Genomic DNA, 22,876 nt, shown 5'->3' with positions numbered 1-22,876 from the left:
CATGTGCTGATAGCATTTGAGCAGGCAATTGGGAAAAGGTCATCACACAGTGACTTGAACCCGGTCAGGAATGGGGTCAGGTCAAGTAATGTGTGATCTGGGACTGGAAGACTGGAAGAGATATAATCACAGAAGCCAAGCTAGAAATGACTTTCATTCAGATGATAGCGAATATCATGGAGTGGTGGGGGTTCCAGGACTGGCAGGGTGAGGGGTGCTTGGGACTTGGGTCAGGAGACTTCAGCATCCCTGTGGAACAAGGAGATGGGCCAGACGGGGTGGGGGAGAAGGAAGAGCCTCAAGAAAAGCAAGGAACACAAGGAAGAAGAGATCACAGAGCCCTCCAGCACAGAGGACCCTGGAGGAACATGACTCCCTGCCCCCGCTGTCTTCAAGAGCCAGAAGGAAGATTAGGAGGGCAGAACAGCTGGGGCAGCCTGTACAAAGGAGCACCAGATGAAGAGTTAAGAGCCAGGGCAGCACCTGAAACCAATGGAGCTGAGACCCAGCTGGTGAGTCTCTGCCCAGCAACTAAAGACTATATAAGAGGAGAGCCATCATTCCTGACACCTAGGAACCACCAGGGGTGGAGGACTGTAGTGTAGCTAGCCAGTGCAGAGGAGCCACCAGTCCTGGTGTTGAGACTGAGAACACACCGGCATCAGCATGGCACATGGGCTCTTGACCTCAGCACAGAGCACCCACAGGACACACTATCAGTGACCTCCATTCATGTGGTGCTATATAACAGGGATGGGGAAAACTCAACTCTGAAAGCCAAATCCATCCCTACAATCCCTATCATCCCTGCCTCACCCCCCCTGGGTGCATTTGCCTATCTGTAATGAGTTCTTGAACTCTGATAATGCCTCTCACTTGTCTGGCTGGAGGGCAGAGGTGGGGGGGGGTGTACATACAAACTAGCCTACTGTAAAAGGTAAGATATACACCCATCACTTCACCCACGTATGTCTTTAGCTCCACCCACCACTGGCATGCTGCCCTCTGCCTGAAAAAGGGTTCCCCGTGCCTGCTATATAGGAAGTGAGGAGGATACAGCTGGAATGAGACCTGCAATTGCAGCAGTGGGATCAAGGATGAGCTGAAGAAAATGGTCATTGAAAGAGCAGGAGCAGGAACAGAGCTAAGCATTGTAGGAGCTAAGCAGGGCCGGCCTATCCATGAGGCAAGGTGAGGTGACTGCCTCAGGTGGCAGAATCCACAAGGACAGGAGATCCCAAAGTTAATCTTTATTCTCTCGCCAACCCATTCCTGATTTAGATCTTCACTCATCCCCTCTTCCCCAGTGTGGGAAGTGGGGTGCAATTTTGTGGCTTGCCTTGGGTGTCAAAATGTCTTTGGCCAGCCCTGGAAACAAGCACTCAGTCCAGAAACAGAATGGGAAGAAACATGGTGCAGAACACAAGCACACAGAGAAAGAAACTAGAACAGGTTTAAAATGCAGGTACAAGATTTAGCAGGACAAACATCACAGGCATTCTGCCTCAAGCAAACTGGCTTGACACCTGGCTTGAGAGCAGTACATGTGAAAAGGATGTGTGATGTGGCAGCTAAAAAAGCCAATGCAATTCTGGGCTGCATCAATAGGAGTATAGCATCTAGATCAAGGGAAGTAATAGTGCCACTGTATTCTGCTCTGGTCAGACCTCCAGTCTGTGTCCAGTTCTGGGCACCACAGTTCAAGAAGGATACTGACAAACTGGAACGTGTCCAGAGGAGGGCAACCAAAATGGTCAAAGGCCTGGAAACGATGCCTTATGAGGAATGGCTAAGGGAGCTGGGCATGTTTAGCCTGGAGAAGAGGAGGTTAAGGGGTGATATGATGTTGTTGTTGTTTAGTCGTTTAGTCGTGTCCGACTCTTCGTGACCCCATGGATCAGAGAACGCCAGGCACCTCTGTCCTCCACTGCCTCCCGCAGTTTGATCAAACTCATGCTGGTAACCTCAAAAACACTATCCAACCATCTCGTCCTCTGTCGCTCCCTTCTCCTTGTGCCCTCCATCTTTCCCAACATCAGGGTCTTCTCCAGGGAGTCTTCTCTTCTCATGAGGTGGCCAAAGTACTGGAGCCTCAGCTTCACAATCTGTCCTTCCAGTGAGCACTCAGGGTTGATTTCCTTCAGTATGGAGAGGTTTGATCTTCTTGCAGTCCATGGGACTCTCAAGAGTCTGCTCCAGCACCATAATTCAAAAGCATCAATTCTTTGGCGATCAGCCTTCTTTATGGTCCAGCTCTCACTTCCATACATCACTACTGGGAAAACCATAGCTTTTACTATACAAACCTTTGTTGGCAAGGTGATGTCTCTACTTCTCAAGATGCTGTCTAGGCCTGTCATTGCCCTTCTCCCAAGAAGCAGGCGTCTTTTAATTTCGTGGCTGCTGTCACCATGTGCAGTGATCATTGAGCCCAAGAAAGTAAAATCTCTCACTACCTCCATTTCTTCCCCTTCTATTTGCCAGGAGGTGATGGGACCAGTGGCCATGATCTTCGTTTTTTTGATGTTGAGCTTCAGACCATATTTTGCGCTCTCCTCTTTCACCCTCATTAAAAGGTTCTTTAATTCCTCCTCACTTTCTGCCATCAAGGTTGTGTCATCTGCATATCTGAGGTTGTTGATATTTCTTCCGGCAATCTTAATTCCGGCTAGGGATTCATCCAGCCCAGCCTTTCGCATGATGAATTCTGCATATAAGTTAAATAAGCAGGGAGACAAAATACAGCTTTGTAGTACTCCTTTCCCAATTTTGAACCAATCAGTTGTTCCATGTCCAGTTCTAACTGTAGCTTCTTGTCCCACATAGAGATTTCTCAGGAGACAGATGAGGTGATCTGGCACTCCCATTTCTTTAAGAACTTGCCATAGTTTGCCGTGGTCGACACAGTCAAAGGCTTTTGCATAGTCAATGAAGCAGAAGTAGATGTCTTTCTGGAGCTCTCTAGCTTTCTCCATAATCCAGCGCATGTTTGCAATTTGGTCTCTGGTTCCTCTGCCTCTTCTAAATCCAGCTTGCACTTCTGGGAGTTCTCGGTCCACATACTGCTTGAGCCTTCCTTGTAGAATTTTAAGCATAACCTTGCTAGCGTGTGAAATGAGTGCAATTGTGCAGTAGTTGGAGCATTCTTTGGCACTGCCCTTCTTTGGCATTGGGATGTAGACTGATCTTCTCCAATCTTCTGGCCACTGCTGAGTTTTCCAAACTTGCTGGCATATTGAGTGTAGCACCTTAACAGCATCATCTTTTAAAATTTTAAATAGTTCAGCTGGAATACCATCACTTCCACTGGCCTTGTTATTTGCAGTGCTTTCTAAGGCCCATTTGACTTCACTCTCCAGGATGTCTGGCTCAAGGTCAGCAACCCCACTACCTGGGGTATACGAGACATCCATTTCTTTCTGGTATAATTCCTCTGTGTATTCTTGCCACCTCTTCTTGATTTCTTCTGCTTCTGTTAGGTCCTTTCCACTTTTGTCCTTTATTATGGAAATCTTTGTACGAAATGTTCCTTTCATATCTCCAATTTTCTTGAACAGATCTCTGGTTCTTCCCATTCTATTGCTTTCCTCTATTTCTTTGCATTGCTCGTTTAAGAAGCTCTTCTTGTCTCTCCTTGCTATTCTTTGGAAATCTGCATTCAATTTCCTGTGTCTTTCACCATCTCCCTCGCATTTTGCTTGCCTTCTCTCCCCCGCTATTTGTAAGGCCTCATTGGACAGCCACTTTGCTTTCTTGCATTTCCTTTTCATTGGGATTGTTTTCGTTGCTGCCTCCTTTATAATGTTACGAGCCTCCATCCATAGTTCTTCATTTTTTTTATTCATATTTTTTATTAGATTTTACAAAAGAAAGTCACAAAACAGAAAACAACACACATCAAAAATACAAACAGAAAAACAGAAAAAAAGAAAAACATAAAAAAGAAAATTTAGCATAAAAAAAGCTCTCTTTCAAGTTAATACCCTTCCAAATCTTATTTTCCTTACTTCCACCCGCCTTCCTTTCTTGTATTCCACTTTAAGAATTTAAATCAGCAAGATCATTTATTATTCAAATTCATCCTTTATCCTTCCCTTTATACTCTATTTATCTTAATCACTAGAACCCCTTCATTTCATTTACAATGCCCTTAGCATTCATAAATTTTACAATATTTTTGTAGGTAAACTTTAAACTTCTTCCAGTCCTCTTCCACCTGCTCTTCTCCTTGATCTCGGATTCTGCCGGTCATTTCTGCCAGTTCCATATAGTCTATTACTTGCATCTGCCATTCTTCCAGGGTGGGTAGATCTTGTGTCTTCCAGTGCTTTGCGATGAATATTCTTGCTGCTGCTGTGGCATACATAAAAAAGGTTCTGTCCTTCTTTGGCACCAATTGGCCAACCATGCCCAGGAGAAAGGCCTCTGGTTTCTTTAAGAAAGTATACTTAAATACTTTTTTCAGTTCATTATAGATCATTTCCCAGAAAGCCTTAATCCTTGGGCAGGCCCACCAAAGGTGAAAGAATGTTCCTTCCGTTTCTTTACATTTCCAACATTTATTATCGGGCAAATGATAGATTTTTGCTAGCTTGACTAGGGTCATGTACCACCTATAAATCATTTTCATAATATTCTCTCAGCAAACATAATGTTATGACCAATATCTTGTGCCCATTTTATCATAGCAGATTTAACCGTTTCGTCCTCAGTATTCCATTTCAACAGCAGATTATACATTCTCGACAATACCTTAGCACTGGGTTCTAACAATTCTGTTTCCAACTTCGATTTTTCCACCTGGAAGCCATTTTTCCTGTCCGAATTATAGGCCTCTCTTACTTGGAAATAATGTAACCAATCCTGCACCTTATCTTTGAGTTTCTCGTAGCTCTGCAATTTCAGTTTGTCCCCCTCCTGTTCCAAAATTTCCCAATATTTTGGCCAATTTGATCCCATATTAAATTTTTTCAAGGCCTTTGCCTCCATAGGTGAGAGCCACTCTCCAAGAAATCTTTATATCTGACCAGACATTAAACAATGCTTTCCTGACAATATGATTTTTAAACGCCTTATGTGCTTTGTCCTTACCGTACCACAAATATGCATGCCATCCAAAAACATTATCGTATTCTTCCAAATCAAGAATATCTGTATTCTCAAGAAGTAGCCATTCCTTCAGGCAGCAAAAAGCTGCTGCCTCATAATATAACTTAAAGTCCGGCAGGGCAAACCCCCCTCTGTCCTTTGCATCAGTAAGAATTTTATATTTTATTCTGGGCTTTTTGCCCTGCCAGACAAACCTAGCAATTTCTTTTTGCCACTTCTTGAAACAGTCCATCTTATCAATAATCTGTAACGTTTGAAACAAAAACAACAATCTTGGCAATACATTCATTTTGATAACTGCAATTCTACCCAGTAAGGAAAGCTTTAAGTTTGTCCAAATTTCAAGATCTTTTTTCATTTCAGACCAACACTTTTCATAGTTGTCTTTAAATAAATTAACATTCTTAGAAGTCATATTCACCCCTAGGTATTTTACTTTTTTCACCAATGTTAAGCCTGTTTCTCCCTGAAACCTTTCCTTCTCTATCGGCGTTAAATTCTTCTCTAAAACCATAGTTTTTGATTTATTCAATTTAAAACCTGCCACCTGACCAAATTCCTGTATTATTTCCAAAGCTCTTTTGGTGCTAGGGATTGGCTCCTGTAGTGTCAAAACTACATCATCTGCATAGGCTTTCAGTTTATAGTGTTTGGCTCCGACCTGTATACCCTGAATCTGTTGGTCCCTTCTAATCATGTTCAGCAAGACCTCCAGGACTGAGATAAAAAGCAGAGGGGAGATTGGGCAGCCTTGTCGTGTCCCTTTCTCTATCTTAACTTCTTCTGTAACTGCATTGTTCACTATTAATTTTGCCTTTTGTTCTGAATAAATCGCCCCTATACCGTTTCCAAACCTTTCTCCCACCCCTATCCCTTGCAAATTTTTCTTCATAAAACTCCAAGAAATATTATCAAAGGCTTTCTCTGCATCAATGAATATCAGAACAGCTTTTGTATTAATGTTAACTTGTAGTTTTTCCAAAATGTCAATTAAGTTCCTCGTATTATTTGACATATATCTACCTGGGAAAAAGCCTGCTTGGTCTTTATGTATAATTCCTGCTAGAACTTTTTTCAATCTTTTAGCCATAGTTCTTCAGGCACTCTGTCCACCAAATCTAAATCCTTAAACCTGTTCCTCACTTCCACTGTGTATTCATAAGGGATTTGACTTAGATTGTATCTTACCGGCCCAGTGGTTTTTCCTACTTTCTTCAGTTTAAGCTTGAATTTTGCTATAAGAAGCTGATGATCTGAGCCACAGTCAGCTCCAGGTCTCGTTTTTGCTGACTGTATAGAGCTTCTCCATCTTTGGCTGCAGAGAATATAATCAATCTGATTTCGATGCTGCCCATCTGGTGATGTCCATGTGTAGAGTCGTCTCTTGTGTTGTTGGAAAAGCGTGTTTGTGATGACCAGCTTGTTCTCTTGACAGAACTCTATTAGCCTTTGCCCTGCTTCGTTTTGATCTCCAAGGCCAAACTTGCCAGTTGTTCCTTTTATCTCTTGACTCCCTACTTTAGCATTCCAATCCCCTATAATGAGAAGAACATCCTTCTTTGGTGTCACTTCTAGAAGGTGTTGTAAGTCTTCATAGAATTGGTCGATTTCAGTTTCTTCAGCACCAGTAGTTGGTGCATAAACTTGGATTACTGTGATGTTAAAAGGTCTGCCTTGGATTCGTATCGAGATCATTCTATCATTTTTGAGATTGCATCCCAGTACAGCCTTCGCCACTCTTTTGTTGACTATGAGGGCCACTCCATTTCTTTTACGGGGTTCTTGCCCACAGTAGTAGATATGATGGTCATCCGAACTGAATTCACCCATTCCCGTCCATTTTAGTTCACTGATGCCCAGGATGTCAATATTTATTCTTGCCATCTCATTTTTGACCACCTCCAACTTACCCAGGTTCATGGTTCTTACATTCCAGGTTCCTATGCAATATTTTTCTTTACAGCATTGGACTTTCCTTTCACTTCCAGGCATATCCGCAACTGAGCATCCTTTCGGCTTTGGCCCAGCCGCTTCATCAGCTCTGGATCTACTTGTACTTGCCCTCCGCTCTTCCCCAGTAGCATGTTGGATGCCTTCCGACCTGAGGGGCTCATCTTCCAGCGTCATAACTTTCATATGCCTGTTGTCTTTGTCCATGGAGTTTTCTTGGCAGGGATACTGGAGTGGCTTGCCGGTTCCTCCTCCAGGTGGATCACGTTTGGTCAAAACTCTCCACTATGACCTGTTCATCTTGGGTGCCCTGCTCGGCATAGTTCATAGCTTCTCTGAGTTCTTCAAGCCCCTTCGCCACGGCAAGGCAGTGATCCATGAAGGGGGGGTGATATGATAGCCATGTTCACATATATAAAAGGATGTCATATAGAGGAGGGAGAAAGGTTGTTTTCTGCTGCTCCAGAGAAGCGGACACGGAGCAATGGATCCAAACTACAAGAAAGAAGATTCCACCTAAACATTAGGAAGAACTTCCTGACAGTAAGAGCTGTTCGACAGTGGAATTTGCTGCCAAGGAGTGTGGTGGAGTCTCCTTCTTTGGAGGTCTTTAAGCAGAGGCTTGACAACCATATGTCAGGAGTGCTGTGATGGTGTTTCCTGCTTGGCAGGGGGTTGGACTCGATGGCCCTTGTGGTCTCTTCCAACTCTATGATTCTATGATTCTAACTACCCAGGAAAGACTGGGAGGTCAGCAAGCCAAGATGTTGTTGCCTGTTGCATGGACAAGGGACTTTAGGGTTCCCTGAATGGAATCAGCAGTAGCCAATATTTTATCTCAAGGTGGAGTCATACAAAGTGGCAGAAATGACAATTGCTTGCCAAATACAACATCCCTCACTCAAAAGGCAGGATGTAGCTACACTACTCACTTAAACTGATTTCTGTTCCCCAGGGCTCTGGGAACTGTAATTCTGCCAGTGGTGAATTCTTGGCATCCTCACTAAACTAGAAGCCACAAGTAGGAAGGTAAGCACTTAAACTTGCCACTGTTTGTCCTCCAAGAAATGGGTCCCTTCTTAAGGAATGTTTCCCTCTTCCTCAAGGTGACACCTCCTTTGCCAAGACTCTTCTCCTTGACAGCAGGGCATCCTTGGCATGCTACACAGGTATAATGTCTCCGAAGGACTCGTCCACGACATCTCAGCCTCTCTTTACCTTATCCAGGTCCGCCACTTTGGCCTCAAGGGAACAAACTCATTCCCAGAGATATTTGTACTTATGTCACTAGAAGGAAAACACACAGTCCTCAGTGGCTGAATAGCTAAGGAAAGTTGGATAATTTTTGATTCTAACATATACAATTAAAAGAAGATAATTTGAAAAAAAGTTTTGTACAAAAATGCTCTCTTTTTATTTTATATTGGAACTAAATAATCCAAACCATATCACATATCTCAAATTGCTTCCTATATAAAAGATGTAAAAGAGAGAGGGAGACTTTTGTTAAAGAGCTCCTGCAAGCACTCCCAGCCTCTGTAGTTATAGCATCCCCTTGCCACACCAGAGGCATTTCCAGAGGCAGAGCGCTTGGCTTGCCCTCCAGCCCACATGCCCTCCAGGTGCTTATGTGGTGGCTGCCAGCAAGTGAGAATGGTGTCTTAGTCCTCTCTCTTTTCAGATCTATACTATTGACAGAGAAAATCCTTTGGCAAAGCCTTGAATGGAAAGAGCTTAACTCGTCAGATGTAAGCCACTCTGCCTAAACTAACAAGCTGTCAAATAGCGAACTTTTACTTATTAGCTTCACAAAGCAGAGCAAAACAGAATGACAACCGATCGCTTTTTGCCTACCAGACCAACTCACAACATTGGAGGAGGACTGGCAGGCCAAATTTTGCTCTCACATGGAACTGCTACACGAGAGCAGCTAGAAACTGATCCTCACCTTCCATATCCATCACCTGTGATTATGTGGTATGGGGAAAATGTGTTTTCTTAGTCAAGCCAGCCTCTCCTCTCAGTCCTAGTGCTCTGAAAGTGCTGCTTCTATTCAATGGAGGTTGGTCCATGGTTGGTCCATTAGGATGAAATGGGCATTGCCCACCAGTCTCAGTCTGCCCTCCGTCACACCCACCCACCCTTCTTTCTTACTTGCCTCCAGTCCAGGAGGTGTCAATACTGAACTCAGTAGGGAGAGGAAGGTGCAAAACTGGAGTTTTTTGGCTCTGACTGTTATTGACTCTGGGTCCACCTGCTGTTGGCCTCTGGCGCCTCCTGCATTGCCACCCAGTGGCCCCATCATTCCAGACAGATGGGGTATGCCAAATACTACAGCCACGTTTTATGAGACACTCTATTAATCCTATACTGCTAAGAGCAGAGATGTCACATTTCTGATTGTCCACCATGCAGGTGCATCTCATTAAATAAATAACATATATTTTATTTTATTTCCCTGTCTGTTCTCATCCCACATACTGTCTACTCCACTAAAACCCAAGGCTCTTTCTTCTCTTCTTCATATTTCCTGCATGTCATTGGATATTTTGATTATTAGATATCTCGATTAAGACATTATCTGAGCTGGGAGGCTAGGATGTCTTTGGTGATGTTTGTCTTGAAGTCTTGGTTTGAGCATTGTGCTGTTTTTCTACAGATTCAACTGCATCCTTTGTGTTCTCCAGCCCTCAAATCCATTTCACACTATAGTACTCATTTGAAATGAGGGCCAGCCATTGCATACTGATTTTTAAAAAAGGGACTCCCACTTAAACGGCAACCTACATTTGGGGAAGGACAGCAACTCAATGATAGAGCACCTGCTCTGTGTACAAAATGTTCCAGGTTCTGTCCCCGATGCATCTCTGGGTAGGGCTGGGAGGGGCATCCTGCTTGAAACCCCGGAGAGTGTAGACAGTACTGTGCTGGCAGGACCAATGGGTTTTGGATTAGACTGGACAAGACTTGGGAGTGGTGGGAATTGTACAAAACCCAACAGACTGTCTTTGCGAACTGCAGATTGATGTTTGTTCCAATTCAGTGGTAAACAGCAGGTTTTCCCAGGAAACTAAAGGGCAAATGGAAAATCGCTCAGACCCATGCCTAAAAAGTGCAGACAAGTGGAAAACCTCTTGAACCAGTGCTTTCTGAGCACAGGACAAGCAGCAGTGTGGATGAGCCCTCATTAACCTCACCTTCCCAGGATTTAAGAGGAATAGCGCAGGCCTTGATAACTCCTGGAGTGGATAACTTCCTCCACCTGCAGTTCCTTAGTGTGATTTGCTAGAAGGCAGATTTCTGTGTGTGGTATCATCAGCTCTAAATGTTGCATGCACCTTTGTGATGGCTTTTCCACAAGAAGCACAGGAATAGCAGCTGGGAAATGGCCAGGCTGTGCATTTCTCTGTTCACCATTGACAGATTATCATGCCATTTTAACTTGGGTGTCATTTTTGTGCCAAAGCTTAGCAAGTACGATGGGATTCAGCTCTGAGTGTGTTGGAATAAGAGACCTCAACTGGCTGACCTGGCTTGTCTTTTGTCCTTCTATATAACCTGCCTGTTAGAATTCTGCCCGGTCAGAGGGATGTGCCAGTCTTCCAGGCACCGGCAGATATTCCTTGTGACCTCCCGGCTGCGCCACTCTGCTGATAAGCAGCCGAGGTCTCGGCGATTCTTCCCAGACTGTGGGAAAAACACACCGTTCTTCCTCTCTCCCCTTTGGTGTCCCCAGGGAGGGGAAAGAAGCAGACAGAAATCTATTTACATCTTTTATTCCTGTCTTTTACTTCAGTACAGAGAAAACATGTCTGCACTCATCAGCAGTTAGAATAAACTCCACCCATGTACATCCTGTACAGGTCATATGACAAACCCACTGAGCTAACATCCAGTGCTCAGTACAGAATGGACTGCCCCTTTGTTCCCATGGCAACAGTCACAAACTTCCTGTTTGGCTTTCCAGCCACAAGCAGCAGTCTGAGCTGCTAGAGCCTTTGCTTGCTGTAGCATTGCTGCTTTAGAATAACATAATATGGGCGGGGGGGAGAGCAATGCAGGAAATGAGCAATTTAAGATCTCAGCTGAGACTAGTCAAGTTTGTGTGTTTTTGTTTCCAAGCAATGCTCATGTAATATTTATCTCAAGGCACTTTTCCAAAGGCCATGAAAGTACAACTTAAAAATTAGCTATATATTTCTACACAATTTTCATTTCAGTGATACCAAGATTATTTCCATTTTAAAATTTATACCTGCATTTCTTCCAAAACAGCACCTCAGAGCAGGTAATAATAATAAAAAAACCTTAAAATATGCTAGCAATTATTTAACTAAGTAGTACAGGGAAAAAGTTTAGTCTCTTGATAGGGATATCACATTCAAGCAAATCAGAGGTCTAGCTTCCACCCTCCACCCTCCCAGCAGATGTTCAGAGAACTCTCCCAAACACTTCCATTAAACATTTCCCAAATTTGATGAGGACAGTGGAAGTCACAGGGCTTCATTAATTTATTTTTTAAAATGCCACTCAGTATCCAACCCCCATTAGTTTGGATCCAACTAAGTCATACTCAGAGTAGACACATTTTACCTAATGTGATTCATTTCAATGGGTCTACGTTGGATATGACTTAGTTAGATACAACCCTTCGTTCCACATCTTGTCTCTTCTTCACTGGCATCCCTGCTTTCTCCAATTCACAGGTTCCCCCTTCTGGGACTGAGCACCTGCTTGGAGATCTGAAGAAGTTGTTGTTTGAATTAGTGTAATGTGCTGTATGTGGAGCTGCCCTTGAAGATGCCTCAAAAATTTCAACAGGTCCAAAATACAGTGGCCAGATGACTGGAGTTACTTTTAGAATTTACATAACCCCCACTGATATAACTGGGACCCAATGGTGAAGGATGTGCCTTTTCGGTAGTGGCACCCACCCTGCGGAACACCCTCCCATCAGATGTCAATTAGATGACCTTTAGAAGGCATCTGAAGGCAGCCCAGTATAGGGAAGCCTTTTAATGTGTAATGTTTTATTATCATAGAATTTTAGAGTTGGAAGGGGCCCAGGGGTCATCTAGTCCAACCCCTGCAATGCAGGAATCTCAGCTCAAGCACACATGACAGATGCTTTGATATATGTTGGAAGTTGCCCAGAGTGGCTGGGGCAAGCCAGTCAGATAGGTGGGTTACAAATATTTACTACTACTACTACTACTACATATTATTATTATTACCCTCTTTCCCACCATGCCATGGCTTGTGCTTCAAAACCTCATGAGTGGGCTAGCCCTGCTTACAATGGTTTGATATCCTGTCCCTCCCAAAAAAAACCATAAGTGGTTTGTGTTTACACTAATCCAATTTGGGTAATTCAAGACTCCTTATCAGGTTCTGCAAAAACACTGCATGTCTGCTTCCATACATGTTGTGTGCTATTTCTAAGTCATGGTATCCAGTGGCATAGTCCAAAGAGAACAAGTTTTTCTATTTTAATTAATGTGGATTAGAACTAAAATGGATTTTAATGTTTTTTGAATGCATGAACATACAATGTTGGTATTGAATTGCAGTGTGGACACTTTGTCAAGAGCAACACCCTGCTAATTATTTAGTTTAGTTTTATTTTATTTTATTTTTATTACCGGTAATTTGTTACATTTATATACCATATGTTCCTCCAAAGTACTCAAGGTGGGATATTTGGTACTTCCTCCCTTTTTGTCATCTTCTGAGCATGAGTGGGGGCAGGCTTCACTCTTCAGGGTTCACCCACTGAGCACAGAAACATCTGAAACAAAGAAGGCTGGGCCAGTTGTTTAGTCTAGCACAGGAGATGGAAATCTACCTGATGAGAGTTCTGATTCCTATGGAAGCCAGAGTGCATCAAGGTTTATGTGTCTAGGCTTCTCTAGCTCAAATGTCTACATTGGACGCCCACCCCCATTGGGGACCAATCTGGGTGATCAACACATGAAGCAGGCCAGATTTCCAAACACAGGCATGATAAAGACAAACTCATCAGGGAGCTGGGGTTGTCTGCAGTGCCTTGTGCACACTAGCTGGCAAACTTGAATTTGTTGCTATTTGTTATGTAAAATGGCCCACAGAGTCTAGGAAAAACAAAGAGATATTTTTCTTTGACCCTATCTCATACTGAAGTGTTTGATTCAAGGTTTTCCTCTTTCTCTCACACTGCCTAGCCCTCTCTTACAAGCTAGGTCTCTCTCACTGAACCAGAAACATTTCTAGAAAATTAATGAGTAGCTGGAATGCACTAATAAATATTGCACATTGGGAGTGAAACACCATATGCAATGCAGCTTGCAATGCTAAAAGGCAAGAATAGAAAAAGGTACCTGCATTCTGTTCATTCCAGTCCTCAGGAATAGGCAGGTCTCACCTAAAAGCAGCCCTCTGGCACAGAAGCAACCTGTAAAATGATTTAATATCTTTTGAAAGAATAGTTTGATCTAATCTAACAATGTCAACTGCATGATAGACAGCAGGGAGTTAATTTGCTGCACTGATATTTCATAAATGAGCCAAAAGAGAAAGGGTTACCTGTTATTGCATTACTATTGCACCAGTAGAGAAAAATATTATTTGAATGCCACAATTTCCAGAATTTGAACCAAGGCTTAAAAGGGGGGAAATACTCAGGTTTGACATAATCCAGTATCATTCTTTGTTGTCTATACAAATACTTAATTTGCATACACCTGATGGTCTAGATAATTATCTGACTACCCTTTCCAATCTGAACATTTTCTGCCAGTGACACAAGACATTGAGACAAACTTTATATGGTCAGCAAGAAGTGGATTTGTCCCCATGCTTCAAGAATGAAGGCACAAGGCAGTAAGTGGCTGAAAAGGGGTTCGGAGAGACTTTCAGGAGCCAACTGCATATCTTGGGGGGGGGGCACACATCATAGATGCACTCAAAGCCTTCGGGATATGATTGGTTTTACAGACCCAAGTATAACTAATTGCAGAGCATATTTTAGACACTGTTTAATGTGGATAAGTTTTATTTTTCTCCTGTGCATGACATTACACTTGAGGCTCAGGTTCTTTATCAAGGGCATACAAGCTGTTTTGGGGTGGGATGGTGCCCTCCTTCCCCTCTGTGATGCTCAGAGCCTCAATAATTATTAACTGGCCCCTGATGACAGGCCAGGATGAACCTGAAAGTCATCAGGATGGCAGCTTTTTATAAACAGATGTGAAGTCTAGTATTTTTGTCAAGGAATGCAGAGATCCATGTTTTCCTTTATCCACTGTGTTTTGGTCGCTATAATTTAGTCAGGAATTTGAGACTGAGAGCTTTCTACGCTCAATCACTACTTGGCAATCATTTTTCCATTTTCCACTTGGCATTTGGAAAACACCACAATTTACATGTGAAGCTCCAGCTTCCTTCCCACTTCCCAGCCCAAAGCAGGCACTCACTGTATGGCTTGAATGACAAAGACTCTCCTCCCTGAAAGAGAGGGGAGTGGTTGTGGGTGGGAGCCCGAGCACCGCCTAGCAGGGGGCGTTGCCCCCTGCCTCCAGCTCACCTGGCTGGTGCTCACGCCCCCCCCCCCCGTGGCCACCCAACCAGGTGCCGCAGAGGGGGCATGTTCAGCAGCCTTTTACTGCAATGCCAGCCTCTCTCTGGCCTCATTCCTTCCCCATCGTCGTCCCGTCACGAGTCACCCACCCTCCACTCCCTTTTAGTTAGGGCTTAGTTCATTGGCCTTGCTATGGACCTTAGGTTGGTCGCCCTGGTTGTCCGGGGGGGCTGGTAGGAGTTTTTCCATTTGGCATTAGGCTTTTTGGTTTTTTCGCCTACCTCATAGCAATTGTCACAACTTTTGTGGTATTGGTGGGTAGGTTAGGCATTGGAATAATGTGTTGTGGTGTGTCGAAGTGCTAGGTGTGGCCATCGCCTATGCCTTCAATTTTTAGGGGTATTCCGTTAAAGGAATCCGGCGGTCGTGTATTCTGTCCGATGCCTGCTTGGCGGGAGGCCATGGCACGACCCGCGGTGACAGCAGGGGTGAGCCTATAGTTGGATTAGCATCAACTGGCTCCACCTACTGGTGTATAAACCCACTTGTTTCGATCCAATGCCTAAACCAATACCTTTCCATTGCTGTAATCAATAAAGTTGCGGCCTTTTCTAGCCCATTAACCTTATATCACATGTCCTTGTGTCTTCATTTCACTTCGCGGGGGTCGGGCCCTCGAACCACAACTGCTTGCACTGTCAACTTCAAGAGATAAATGGAGCTTGTTCATTTATATTAGGCCCAGCCTCCTTTCAGCCTATCAACATATGACCAATGGGAAGTGACCCCAAGGCCAAGTCAGGAAAATATTTAAATTCATGTTTCCTTTGCAGTTCAAACAATGGAGCACTGAAACCTGGATGTATGTTTGGTCAAACATGACAGTTCAGTAATAGGTAAACAGAACTGAACGCTCAAGAACGAATTCAGACATAATGTAGTAAGTGGGCATGGGGCCACTACAAGCTCATGAAACCCTTTCCAGAAAATTTCTGTGCATGATGAGTTTTGAGTTTCAGCACATTGCCCAGCTTAACTCTGTCTGCAAGAACGCTTCTGTACCCACGTTTAACCTTAGGCTGTTAAAATAGCAGATTGTGACTTATGGATGCATTATTATTATTATTACTACTACTACTATAACCAGAACCTGAAACATAGAACCTTCCAGGGCCTCTTTTCTCAAATGCTTCATGGTAGCGACTTGTAGGTTCGTTACCTTTATCTGTGTCAGTAGGCTTTGCTAACTTATAAACTAACCCTGATAATTAAATCAGAATATTGACAATGGAACAAAAAAATAGGTTATCATTATCTCCATATTATGGATGAGGCATTGAAGCTAACAGAGATTGGCTAGCCTAATTGTACAGAGGTCAAGTATAACATGAAAAATACAATAGAACGAAGACTTTGGCATTGTTTGGCATTCAGTAACCTTTTGTGCCAGCGGGCATGGATAAATAATAGGGCTATGCATGCTCCTCTCCATTCAATCTGGGGCCCAATTTGGTGATTCAGATTCAGGCCCTGGATACTAATCAATATTTGATTGTTTGTTCTTGCCACCTTTGCAAAATATTATTTCCTCTTTCAGCTTTAAGTACAAATATTCACTTTTCAGAGGCTTTATGGGACAAACTGTGCTCTCTACAGGTATGTGCCCTGGGTAGGTTATGCAGACCTCCTTGGGTCTGTAGACTACCAACTGGAAACCATTGTTCTAAAGGAATGCATCTAAGTCAGTTGTGGAAGGCCTTCAGTCTAGAATTAGTGAAAACTCTATTCACCAAATTCTCTGCAGTACCTTTTGCTAAGAAGGCAGAAAGGTGGATTTCCAACCGCTCCTTGTGATGGATCTCCCATAACCACATCAACTATGAACACCTGCCTAAGTCATCTAGGGCAAGAGTTAAGTTTATAACCAATATTTTGCTATTTATTGCTTTGACGATAGCTGTGTATGTGCTAAATGATAGGTCAGCCTGTGTATGGTGACCTGGGGAAATTCTGTTTGGCTTTCTTCAGCCCTGTCCTGTCACATATAAGAACATAAGCCCTGCAAGATTTGACCAGGGGCCTATCCTGTTCTTTCAGTGGCCAACCGGATGCTTATGGCAAGCCCAGAAACAGGGCCTGACAGCAACAGCAATGCTTCCCTACTGGTGATTCACAGCAGTTTACATTCAGAAGTACATGGTTTACAAGCGATGGCTAGACATCCCAGGTAAAACAGCTATCATGACTGACAAATTACAAAAACAAAGTATGATAACCTGTATGTGTGTGTGTGTGTGTGTGTGTGTGTGAGAGAGAGAGAGAGAGAGAGAGAGAGAGAGAGAGAGAGAGAGAGAGAGAGAGAGAGAGAGAGATCAGACATGGAAACCTTGTAGCGTTTTAATTTAGTAACTCATGTATATTACTCAATAATTACTACTGATTAGATTAGGTACTATTAAGAGTACCCAACAGAAGGTAGCAGCTCCATTAACTTGCAGTGTCTTTTGGGGTGAACCTAGTCTCCGTGGTAAAGCTGGAATAATTAGACTGCCATGAAACTGAGCTTCCCGGTGCCCCCTTGGTGCCAGGTTTAAGGAATTAGCTACTCTTCAAAAGCCCATGGGGATGCCATGGATCACTTTACAGTTAGGAGGTGGTTTGTTCCTAAGCAGGAGATAATACAATTAATTTAAATTACTCCCAGCAATGAACCCTGATGTCTGCAATGCCATACACACATACCTAGGAGTAAGCCACATTTAACTCAACAAGGATTTACATATGAGTAAAGTATAGGATTGAATTTAGCCCAATGAACTAATTCAGCTTTGTTCTAGATGTATGTTGTACTGCAATATACTTGCTTTATCTAGATTTATGTGGATAAATGCTATCTTCCAAAGGTCAAGACAGCCAAGCAAATATTTCATGTGCATAATGAGCAATAAATAGTTTATTTATTTAAGAAGAGGACACCCCCCCCAAAAAAAAACAATTTCACATCTATATTTATATTGTAAACCACCCTACGATCCTCAGATGAAGGACACTATAGAAACAACAACAACAAAAATAAAAATATAAATGATGATGATGTTTGAAAGATCTAGGCAATTCTTTGCCAACATGTAATCCATAGTAGCTGTTTGTGTTTATGTGTTAGGCTCTTGACATGGCAGCGAATATTATATCCCAGTGTAATATTTGGCTTTTAACTTCAGCAGTTAGAGACCCAACCTTCTAGATCAGCAAAAGCAACATGGGTTAAGACATGAACAAGGCTTGTCCATGCCAGAAGGAATACAAGCGCCCCCTTTCACAGTCTTAATGAAATCATTAATTATGTCAGCAACTCAAGCGATAGATCTCCAAACACTTCACACGGCTCAAGCAACAGAGCAGTCCCAGAAACCCTGGAACTTCCAGAGAAGGGTTTTCTTACACGGATGTGTCCTAACCACAAATAAAAGTACAGTTCCATAGCTTTCAGATTCAACTAATTTTTGCTTTGCGCTCTCATAAAAGAAATCAACTGGTGTTTTAACCAAGAAAGTTGACTGCCTACATGCATCCTGTAATGGTGCCATGATGCAATCGAGGCTAACTTCTTGGATCTGAAAATATACCACACATCACATTAAGGCTAGTTCTTCAATAGTCTGCTTTCATTTTAGTTAACATTTACTCTGAGCTCCTTTCCAACATTTAAAGGTAATTCTTAGCACCTTCCAGCACCATTTTTCTTGACATAAACATTCACACATGTTTACCTTCTTGGAGCCTTTGCTAAAAAAAAGATGGGCCTCTCTATGTATAGGCCAGTATCTGAACTTAAGGGAGGGGAGTCAGGAATTCAAGGAAGGAACATTTCCAGCTAGTGTGGAGGAAAACTGCCAACTATATTTTTCAATTATAATTTTTAAAAATGGAGAGAAAGCTCATTCTTGCTCATAAATTTAGCTCAGAAATATGAGTTGTGTAACTTTGCGTGTCAGGTTTATATTAGCTGGTGTGCCTAACAGACTATTCTTTTTACACTGTACAAGTTGCCACCTCCCTTTTCCATATCAGTGCAAGACACAGTCAGAGTATTTCTGATTACACAAAAGGATAAAAATGGTGTGGCAACAGGGTGGACCAGTTTTTTTAAAAAATTGACATTATTATATTAAAGTATTTGGAAAACACATAAATTGCATGTTCAACATTACATTTCAGCAGCTGCAGCAGTTCTGGGTGACACAACTGCTACAGAACATCAAGCACTCAAGGACAACATCAGGCTTGTTTTATGATACATTATTTGGTTAGTAATGTTTGCACCCTGTGCTACATTGCATATGATTACAGTGGTGTCAGAGGCCTCCAGGTCACAAGCTCTATCCTAGTCAATATAGTAAGTTCTCCATGGACTTCCAAACAAAAGCTGGGGAATAGAATCAAATGCTAATAACAGATGCCTTATCTGGGTTCCAGTGCTATGGATGAATAATGGAAAGTGCTTATTTTCCCAAGGAAAAGAAGGAGATTAGTGTAAAAACTAAACTAATGCCACAGCCTAATTCTTGATTAAGTAATGACACAGCAGATTGGTTCATGCAAATCTGTCTTCCCCCTTTCCAACTGGGAAACTCCATTAAGATAAGGGAACCAGGGCTAGGATTAAGGAGCTAGTAAGGTGAGCCACTGATGCCCAAGATGTCAATATTTATTCTTTCCATCTCATTTTTGACCACATCCAACTTACCTAGGTTCATGGTTCTTACATTCCAGGTTCCTATGCAATATTTTTCTTTATAGCATTGGACTTTCCTTTCACTTCCAGGCATATCCGCAACTGAGCGACCTTTCGGCTTTGCCCCAGCCACTTCATCAGCTCTGAATCTACTTGTACTTGTCCTCTGCTCTTCCTCAGTAGCATGGTGGACGCCTTGCGACCTGAGGGGCTCATCTTCCAGCGTCATAACTTTTATATGCCTGTTGTTTTTGTCCATGGAGTTTTCTTGGCAGGGATACTGGAGTGGCTTGCCGGTTCCTGCTCCAGGTGGATCACGTTTGGTCAAAACTCTCCACTATGACCTGTCCATCTTGGGTGCCCTGCTCGGCATAGTTCATAGCTTCTCTGAGTTATTCAAGCCCCTTCGCCACGGCAAGGCAGTGATCCATGAAGGAGAGCTCAAAATATGGTTTGAAGCTCAACATCAAAAAAACGAAGATCATGGCCACTGGTCCCATCACCTCCTGGCAAATAGAAAGGGAAGAAATAGAGGCAGTGAGAGATTTTACTTTCTTGGGCTCCATGATCACTGCAGATGGTGACAGCAGCCACAAAATTAAAAGACGCTTGCTTCTTGGGAGAAAAGCAATGACAAACCTAGACAACATCTTAAAAAGCAGAGACATAACCTTGCCAATAAAGGTCCGTATAGTAAAAGCTATGGTTTTCCCAGTAGTGATGTATGGAAGTGAGAGCTGATCGCCGAATAATTGATAAAGAAGGCTGATCGCCGAATAATTGATGCTTTTGAATTGTGGTGCTGGAGGAGACTCTTGAGAGTCCCATGGACTGCAGGAAGATCAAACCTCTCCATTCTTAAGGAAATCAGCCCTGAGTGCTCACTGAAAAGACAGATAATGAAGCTGAGACTCCAATACTTTGATCACCTCATGAGAAGAGAAGACTCCCTGGAAAAGACCCTGATGCTGGGAAAGATGGAGGGCACAAGGAGAAGGGGACGACAGAGGACGAGATGGTTGGACAGTGTTCTCGAAGCTACGAACATGAGTTTGACTAAACTGCGGGAGGCAGTGGAAGACAGGAGTGTCTGGCATGCTCTGGTCCATGGGGTCATGAAGAGTCGGACACGACTAAATGACTAAACAACAACAAGGTGAGCCAACCCCCAACTTCTCAATTCATATTTTATGTAACACCAAAATTAATGTAGAAGGTAAGCATGAGTCACTTTTCTCCAGGGTTGTTAGAATCATAGAATCATAGAGTTGGAAGAGACCACAAGAGATAACCAGAGCATGCACCACTGGCGAGGCAGTCTGCAGGCAGATAGGGTCTCAGCCTGCATACCAGATGGAGCTGGTAAACAGCTGCCCTGGACACAGATTTGACCTGTTCCTCCATGAACAGCTCTGAGTCCAAAATGATTCCCAGGCTGTGCTCCTGGTCCTTCAGGGGCACAGTTACCCCATTGTTTTCTGCTGCTCCAGGGAAGCGGACACGGAGCAATGGATCCAAACTACAAGAAAGAAGATTCCACCTAAACATTAGGAAGAACTTCCTGACAGTAAGAGCTGTTCGACAGTGGAATTTGCTGCCAAGGCGTGTGGTGGAGTCTCCTTCTTTGGGGGTCTTTAAGCAGAGGCTTGACAACCATATGTCAGGAGTGCTCTGATGGTGTTTCCTGCTTGGCAGGGGGTTGGACTTGATGGCCCTTGTGGTCTCTTTCAACTCTATGATTCTTTGATTCTATGATTCAGGACCAGGGAATCCTCCACACCTGCCTGCCTCTTGTCCCCCCAAAACAGTACTTCTGTCTTGTCAGGATTCAACCTCAATCTGTTAGCCATCCAACCTCCAACTGCCTCCAGGCACTCACAAAGGACCTTCACTGCCTTCACTGGTTCTGATTTGAAAGAGAGGTAGAGCTGGGTATCATCCGCATACTGATGAACACCCAGCCCAAATCCCCTGATGATCTCTCCCAGCGGCTTCATGTAGATGTTGAAAAGCATGGGGGAGAGGACAGAACCCTGAGGCACCCCACAAGTGAGAGCCCAGGGGTCTGAACACCCATCCCCCCCACCACTTTCTGAACACGGCCCGGGAGGAAGGAGCAGAACCACTGTATGACAGTGCCCCCAGCTCCCAGCCCCTCAAGACGGTCCAGAAGAATGTTATGGTCGATGGTATCAAACGCCGCTGAGAGATCCAGCAGAACTAGGAAACAGCTCTCACCTTTGTCCCTAGCCCGCCAGAGATCATCAACCAGTGCGACCAAGGCAGTTTCAGTCCCATGATGAAGCCTGAATCCCGACTGGAAGGGATCCAAATGGTCCGCTTCTTTCAGGCGTGCCTGGAGTTGTTCAGCAACCACTCGCTCAATCACCTTGCCCAAGAATGGAAGATTTAAGACTGGGCAATATTTGGCCATCGTGGCCGCATCTAAAGATGGTTTTTTAAGAAGCGGTTTAATAACCACCTCTTTCAGCGGGTCTGGGAAGGTTTCCTCATGGAGGGAAGCGTTCACCACCCCACGAAGCCCATTTCCCAGTCCTTCCTGGCTAGCTTTTATGAGCCAGGATGGGCAAGGATCAAGGAGACAAGTGGTTGGTTTCAGTCGTCCAAGCAGCCTGTCCACATCCTCGGGGGTAACAGATTGGAATTGATCCCATGCAATTTGACTAGACAGGACTCTAGCACGCTCCCGGCCCGGCCCTGCTCCCACGGTGGAGTCTACCTCTTCTCGAAACTGAGCGAGTTTATCTGCAAAAAACTTTGCAAAATCATTGCAGGAAATCATGTGGCCCGTACTGGGCCCCGATGTAGCAGGTGGTTCCGCTAAATTGCGAACCACCTGAAAGTGTCTCCTGCTGCTGTTTTCTGCAGATGCAATAGAGGCGGTGAAGAAAGTCTTCTTCGCCGTCGCTATCGCCACTTGGTAGGCTCGACATTGAGCTCTAACCTGTGTCCAGTCAGATTCAGAATGGGTTATCTGCCACTGGTGCTCTAGCCGTCTCAACGATTGTTTCATTGCCCTCAGATCTGTGGAAAACCACGGGGCTGTCTGGGCTCCATGCAATCGGAGAGGGCGCTTCGGAGCCAGACAGTCAATAGCCCTGGTTAACTCCACATTCCAGTGGGTCACTAGGGAATCAGCTGAAAGGCCATCAACATGGGATAAAGCATCCCCTACCACTCTCTGGAAACCATCTGGATCCATTAAGTGGCAGGGGCAGACCATCCGAATCGGTTCCACCTCCCTACAGAGGGGGAGGGTCGTGGAGAAGTCCAGTTGCACCAGGAAGTGATCTGACCATGGCACTTCTTTTGTTTCGCTTTTACTTAATGTTAGATAACCAACATCCATAGAGGTGAACACCAGGTCTAAGGCATGTCCGTGGCTATGGGTTGGGCCAGATTTATTCAGGGACAGCCCCTGATGCTTTCCACGAAGTCCCGAGCGGCCCCTTGTAAGTTCATGTCAGCATGGATGTTAAAATCCCCTAGGACAACCAAACTGGGTG

This window comes from Podarcis melisellensis (assembly GCF_964234715.1).
Source record: "Podarcis melisellensis genome assembly, chromosome: 5".
Lineage (NCBI taxonomy): Eukaryota > Metazoa > Chordata > Lepidosauria > Squamata > Lacertidae > Podarcis > Podarcis melisellensis.
The sequence above is the reverse complement of the archived record's forward strand: the minus strand, read 5'-3'. Positions refer to the sequence as shown.